Below are 7,500 nucleotides of genomic sequence, written 5' to 3' on the forward strand. Positions count from 1 at the left end.
GGCGTGGTCCAGGAATTGTATCCGTGGACCGCAATGTGCGTTCGAAATGTCGATGTTCATGTGTCCTGCAGTTCACACGTTGACGCGCAATTAGCTGCGTTCTTCATCGACCCACGAGCCAAGTGATCCACCGTTCAGGGTAATCGTATAAATTTTATATTTCACATATATAATTTTATTCTCATTTGTTCGACCTAATATCTCTCTTCTTTCAAAGAGAAGATAAAAGTTGATACCTGAATCTCCGACCAGCGCGCGAAGGAGATTCAGGCGTCGCCTTGGAGACGACACCGAAGCCTTTCGAGACGAAAAACGTTCAAGTAATATGTATATATTTCTCGACGTTCCGGGCGTATAGTGCATTCAAAAACCCGCGAAAGACGCAGAAGACTCGCACGCGTGGAAACGACGGGGATATATTTTGTATCCTACCCGATACTGAATCCATCGCGTGCAGTCGACCCTCGCGTTCTTCCGATCAGACGCATCTATTGTTGCGCGCATGTTTTCGCGTCGCATCGCGCGAAACGTTGCACGAATCGTACCGATCGATCGATTGAAAGCAAATAATGAAAAAAGACTTCACAGCTGGCTCTTTGCCGGTCATTCGTCCCATGTTATCTCTTGCCGCGAAATTGGCGCGCAAGAGTTGGGTGTCAGACGCGCGGCTTTAAAACGAGCTTCACGGCCGGTCCCTTCGTTACCGCTTTCGTTCTTTCTCTCGGAACGACCATGAACGAACACGACGAGCGACGCTACGGCATACACACGTCCACGGATTCGATTAAAAAAACAGACTTCACAGCTGGCTCTTTGCCGGTCATTCGTCCCATATTATCTCTTGCCGCGAAATTGGCGCGCAAGAGTTGGGTGTCAGACGCACGGCTTTAAAACGAGCTTCACGGCCGGTCCTCTCAATTCCGTGTACGGTACACGCAAGATGCGGGTTCCACTTCCAGACTACCCGGTCCCTTCTCTCTACGAGAATCGATAGTAGAAGAACGGCTCGAAAACGCGTCTCAGAGACTAGGGGAAAAGAAGCGGTATGCGAGCGAAACGAAAACGCATTATGGAAACGTCGCGAAACAATGTTCGACGGTTGCTCGGTTCCAATCGTGCGGCCGTTTCAATTTCTCGTGCGCTTCACCGTCCCTCCGTAACTCTGGCCGATCGCGTATACCGAAGAGCCGACACGCGCAAAAACCACAGGCATTGTATACTGTATATATATATGTTACAGTCACAGCCTTCGCGCGTTTTACTCTCCGACGCGGGGTTTCCACGACGAAAGAGAGACAGTTTCGTGGCGGGTGACTCGGCCGAATCGCTACGACGGGTATTTCTATTATAGAACGAATCATCGCCACCCTTTACCAGTGCCCGACGAAGGAATCACAAGGTCATCTGGAGTTTACAATGCCAGCGACGGTAATTCCAACGAAGACCCGATAAGTCAACTCATCGTTCTATTTCTCCCCGTACAGAAAAGCGAATCGACGCTAACGCACCTCGCGCAAGCACGAACGTTCTCTTCGCGTGGATCATCCCATCGTCGAAAGATGTAAAGACGCATTGGAGATCGTGGTCTCTGGCGGGCTCATTGCACGCCCCACTGCATATCTTTCCTCGAATCGAGAATGATTCGTCCACTAAGGCTGCGAAACTACGCGTCGAGGAAACTAGGGGAAAGAAGCGGGATGCGAGCGAAACGACAATACATTATGGAAACGTCGCGAAACAATGTTCGGCGGTTGCTCGTTTCCTCCTGCGGACGTTTCATTGCTCGGGCGCTTCACGTCCCTCCGTAACCTTCGCGCGATCGCGTGCCCCGGAGAGCCGGCAACCGGTGAACCACAGGCGTATAAACTATAGTCTTCTATAGCAAGCCTTCGGCGGTTACTCTCCGACGCGGGGATTCCACGACGAGAGAGAATTTCGTGGCGGGTGACATCGGTCGAAACGCTACGACGGGTATTTCTATTATAGAACGAATCATCGCCACCCTTTACCAGTGCCCGACGAAGGAATCACAAGGTCATCTGGAGTTTACAATGCCAGCGACGGTAATTCCAACGAAGACCCGATAAGTCAACTCATCGTTCTATTTCTCCCCGTACAGACAAGCGAATCAACGCTATCGCACCTCACGCATGCACGAACGTTCTCTTCGCGTGAATCGTCCCATCGTCGAAAGATATAGCCGCTTGGAGATCGTGGCCCATCAAGTTCTTCCGTAACTCCTGCGCGATCGCGTACCCCGGAGAGCAGGCAACCGGTGAACCACAGGCGTATAAACTATAGTCTTCTATAGCAAGCCTTCGCGTTTACTCTACGACGCGGGGATTCCACGACGAGAGAGATTTTCGTGGCGGGTGACACGGCCGAATCGCTACGACGGGTATTTCTATTATAGAACGAATCATCGCCACCCTTTACCAGTGCCCGACGAAGGAATCACAAGGTCATCTGGAGTTTACAATGCCAGCGACGGTAATTCCAACGAAGACCCGATAAGTCAACTCATCGTTCTATTTCTCCCCGTACAGAAAAGCGAATCGGCGCTATCGCACCTCACGCAAGCAGGAATGATCTCTTCGCGTGGATCGTCCCATCGTCGAAAGATGTAAGACGTACAGAAATCGTGGTCCATCACGATTATTCGTAACTCTCCGAGTCGCGTATCTGAGAGTAGGACAAACGGAGAACCACAGGCATAAATAATACTATATGTTTCTTATATAGTTAGCCTTCGCGTTTTACTCTCCGACATGGGGATTCCACGACGAGAGAGAGTTTCGTGGCGGGTGTCTCGGCCGAATCGCTACGACGGGTATTTCTATTATAGAACGAATCATCGCCACCCTTTACCAGTGCCCGACGAAGGAATCACAAGGTCATCTGGAGTTTACAATGCCAGCGACGGTAATTCCAACGAAGACCCGATAAGTCAACTCATCGTTCTATTTCTCCCCGTACAGAAAAGCGAATCGACGCTATCGCACCTCGCGCGAGCACGTAACTACTCTTCGCGTGGATCGTCCCATCGTCGAAAGATGTAAGACGCACGGAAATCGTGGCCCATCAACGTTTTTTTGTAACTCTGCCGATCGCGTATCACAGAGCCGAGACGCACATACCACAGGCGTATAATACCGTTTTCTTTCGTATGGTAAGCCTTCGCGTTTACTCTTCGGCGCGGGGTTTCCACGTCGAGAGAGACATTCGTGGCGGGTGACATCGGTCGAAACGCTACGACGGGTATTACTATTATAGAACGAATCATCGCCACCCTTTACCAGTGCCCGACGAAGGAATCACAAGGTCATCTGGAGTTTACAATGCCAGCGACGGTAATTCCAACGAAGACCCGATAAGTCAACTCAACGTTCTATTTCTCCCCGTACAGAAAAGCGAATCGACGCTGTTGCACCTCACGCAAGCACGAACGTTCTCTTCGCGTGGATCGTCCCATCGTCGAAAGATGTAAGACGCACGGAAATCGTGGCACATCACGTGTTTTCGGAACTCTGTCGACCGCGTATCTCAGAGACGACGCGCGCGAACCACTGGCATATACTATTATATATCGCGTTTTACCCTCCGACGCGGGGATTCCACGACGAGAGAGAGTTTCGTGAGCGGGTTGACTCGGAAGAAACGCTACGACGGGTATTTCTATTATAGAACGCATCATCGCCACCCTTTACCAGTGCCCGACGAAGGAATCACAAGGTCATCTGGAGTTTACAATGCCAGCGACGGTAATTCCAACGAAGACCCGATAAGTCAACTCAACGTTCTATTTCTCCCCGTACAGAAAAGCGAATCGACGCAATCGCACCATACGCGTGCACGTAAACAACTCTTCGCGTGGATCGTCCCATCGTCGAGAGACGTAAGTTTTCATAGTATGAATTCGCGTTTTACTCTCCGACGCGGGGATTCCACGACGAGAGAGAGTTTCGTGAGCGGGTTGACTCGGAAGAAACGCTACGACGGGTATTTCTATTATAGAACGCATCATCGCCACCCTTTACCAGTGCCCGACGAAGGAATCACAAGGTCATCTGGAGTTTACAATGCCAGCGACGGTAATTCCAACGAAGACCCGATAAGTCAACTCAACGTTCTATTTCTCCCCGTACAGAAAAGCGAATCGACGCAATCGCACCATACGCGTGCACGTAAACAACTCTTCGCGTGGATCGTCCCATCGTCGAGAGACGTAAGTTTTCATAGTATGAATTCGCGTTTTACTCTCCGACGCGGGGATTCCACGACGAGAGAGAGTTTCGTGAGCGGGTTGACTCGGAAGAAACGCTACGACGGGTATTTCTATTATAGAACGCATCATCGCCACCCTTTACCAGTGCCCGACGAAGGAATCACAAGGTCATCTGGAGTTTACAATGCCAGCGACGGTAATTCCAACGAAGACCCGATAAGTCAACTCAACGTTCTATTACTCCCCGTACAGAAAAGCGAATCGACGCAATCGCACCATACGCGTGCACGTAACAACTCTTCGCGTGGATCGTCCCATCGTCGAGAGACGTAAGTTTCATAGTAAGCCTTCGGCGTTTTACTCTCCGACGCGGGGATTCCACGACGAGAGAGAGAGTTTCGTGAGCGGGTTGACTCGGAAGAAACGCTACGACGGGTATTTCTATTATAGAACGCATCATCGCCACCCTTTACCAGTGCCCGACGAAGGAATCACAAGGTCATCTGGAGTTTACAATGCCAGCGACGGTAATTCCAACGAAGACCCGATAAGTCAACTCAACGTTCTATTTCTCCCCGTACAGAAAAGCGAATCGACGCAATCGCACCATACGCGTACACGTAAACAACTCTTCGCGTGGATCGTCCCATCGTCGAGAGACGTAAGTTTTCATAGTATGAATTCGCGTTTTACTCTCCGACGCGGGGATTCCACGACGAGAGAGAGTTTCGTGAGCGGGTTGACTCGGAAGAAACGCTACGACGGGTATTTCTATTATAGAACGCATCATCGCCACCCTTTACCAGTGCCCGACGAAGGAATCACAAGGTCATCTGGAGTTTACAATGCCAGCGACGGTAATTCCAACGAAGACCCGATAAGTCAACTCAACGTTCTATTTCTCCCCGTACAGAAAAGCGAATCGACGCAATCGCACCATACGCGTGCACGTAAACAACTCTTCGCGTGGATCGTCCCATCGTCGAGAGACGTAAGTTTTCATAGTATGAATTCGCGTTTTACTCTCCGACGCGGGGATTCCACGACGAGAGAGAGTTTCGTGAGCGGGTTGACTCGGAAGAAACGCTACGACGGGTATTTCTATTATAGAACGCATCATCGCCACCCTTTACCAGTGCCCGACGAAGGAATCACAAGGTCATCTGGAGTTTACAATGCCAGCGACGGTAATTCCAACGAAGACCCGATAAGTCAACTCAACGTTCTATTTCTCCCCGTACAGAAAAGCGAATCGACGCAATCGCACCATACGCGTGCACGTAAACAACTCTTCGCGTGGATCGTCCCATCGTCGAGAGACGTAAGTTTTCATAGTATGAATTCGCGTTTTACTCTCCGACGCGGGGATTCCACGACGAGAGAGAGTTTCGTGAGCGGGTTGACTCGGAAGAAACGCTACGACGGGTATTTCTATTATAGAACGCATCATCGCCACCCTTTACCAGTGCCCGACGAAGGAATCACAAGGTCATCTGGAGTTTACAATGCCAGCGACGGTAATTCCAACGAAGACCCGATAAGTCAACTCAACGTTCTATTACTCCCCGTACAGAAAAGCGAATCGACGCAATCGCACCATACGCGTGCACGTAACAACTCTTCGCGTGGATCGTCCCATCGTCGAGAGACGTAAGTTTCATAGTAAGCCTTCGGCGTTTTACTCTCCGACGCGGGGATTCCACGACGAGAGAGAGAGTTTCGTGAGCGGGTTGACTCGGAAGAAACGCTACGACGGGTATTTCTATTATAGAACGCATCATCGCCACCCTTTACCAGTGCCCGACGAAGGAATCACAAGGTCATCTGGAGTTTACAATGCCAGCGACGGTAATTCCAACGAAGACCCGATAAGTCAACTCAACGTTCTATTTCTCCCCGTACAGAAAAGCGAATCGACGCAATCGCACCATACGCGTACACGTAAACAACTCTTCGCGTGGATCGTCCCATCGTCGAGAGACGTAAGTTTTCATAGTATGAATTCGCGTTTTACTCTCCGACGCGGGGATTCCACGACGAGAGAGAGTTTCGTGAGCGGGTTGACTCGGAAGAAACGCTACGACGGGTATTTCTATTATAGAACGCATCATCGCCACCCTTTACCAGTGCCCGACGAAGGAATCACAAGGTCATCTGGAGTTTACAATGCCAGCGACGGTAATTCCAACGAAGACCCGATAAGTCAACTCAACGTTCTATTTCTCCCCGTACAGAAAAGCGAATCGACGCAATCGCACCATACGCGTGCACGTAAACAACTCTTCGCGTGGATCGTCCCATCGTCGAGAGACGTAAGTTTTCATAGTATGAATTCGCGTTTTACTCTCCGACGCGGGGATTCCACGACGAGAGAGAGTTTCGTGAGCGGGTTGACTCGGAAGAAACGCTACGACGGGTATTTCTATTATAGAACGCATCATCGCCACCCTTTACCAGTGCCCGACGAAGGAATCACAAGGTCATCTGGAGTTTACAATGCCAGCGACGGTAATTCCAACGAAGACCCGATAAGTCAACTCAACGTTCTATTACTCCCCGTACAGAAAAGCGAATCGACGCAATCGCACCATACGCGTGCACGTAACAACTCTTCGCGTGGATCGTCCCATCGTCGAGAGACGTAAGTTTCCATACTATGAATTCGCGTTTTACTCTCCGACGCGGGGATTCCACGACGAGAGAGTGTTTCGTGAGCGGGTTGACTCGGAAGAAACGCTACGACGGGTATTTCTATTATAGAACGCATCATCGCCACCCTTTACCAGTGCCCGACGAAGGAATCACAAGGTCATCTGGAGTTTACAATGCCAGCGACGGTAATTCCAACGAAGACCCGATAAGTCAACTCAACGTTCTATTGCTCCCCGTACAGAAAAGCGAATCGACGCAATCGCACCATACGCGTGCACGTAACAACTCTTCGCGTGGATCGTCCCATCGTCGAGAGACGTAAGTTTCATAAGTAAGCCTTCGGCGTTTTATTCTCCGACGCGGGGATTCCACGACGAGAGAGTGTTTCGTGGCGGGTGACTAGGCCGAAACGCTACGACGGGTATTTCTATTATAGAACGAATCATCGCCACCCTTTACCAGTGCCCGACGAAGGAATCACAAGGTCATCTGGAGTTTACAATGCCAGCGACGGTAATTCCAACGAAGACCCGATAAGTCAGCTCATCGTTCTATTTCTCCCCGTACAGAAAGGCGAATCGACGCTATCGCACCTCGCGCGAGCACGTAACAACTCTTCGCGT

The 7,500-nt window shown here is 50.5% G+C and overlaps 1 non-coding gene across 1 annotated transcript in view; it reads right to left on the reverse strand.

Annotated features, from left to right (window-relative positions):
- The window catches only part of LOC143176285 (5.8S ribosomal RNA), a 155-nt gene extending 13 nt beyond the window's left edge, over window positions 1-142 (reverse strand). Inside the window, exon 1 of the ribosomal RNA XR_013000859.1 lies at window positions 1-142. This exon is cut by the window's left edge and continues 13 nt beyond it. This is a non-coding gene — a ribosomal RNA (5.8S ribosomal RNA).
- Between the last annotated feature and the right edge of the window lie 7,358 nt (window positions 143-7,500).

Source organism: Nomia melanderi, unplaced genomic scaffold, assembly GCF_051020985.1.
Source record: "Nomia melanderi isolate GNS246 unplaced genomic scaffold, iyNomMela1 scaffold0478, whole genome shotgun sequence".
Taxonomy (NCBI): domain Eukaryota; kingdom Metazoa; phylum Arthropoda; class Insecta; order Hymenoptera; family Halictidae; genus Nomia; species Nomia melanderi.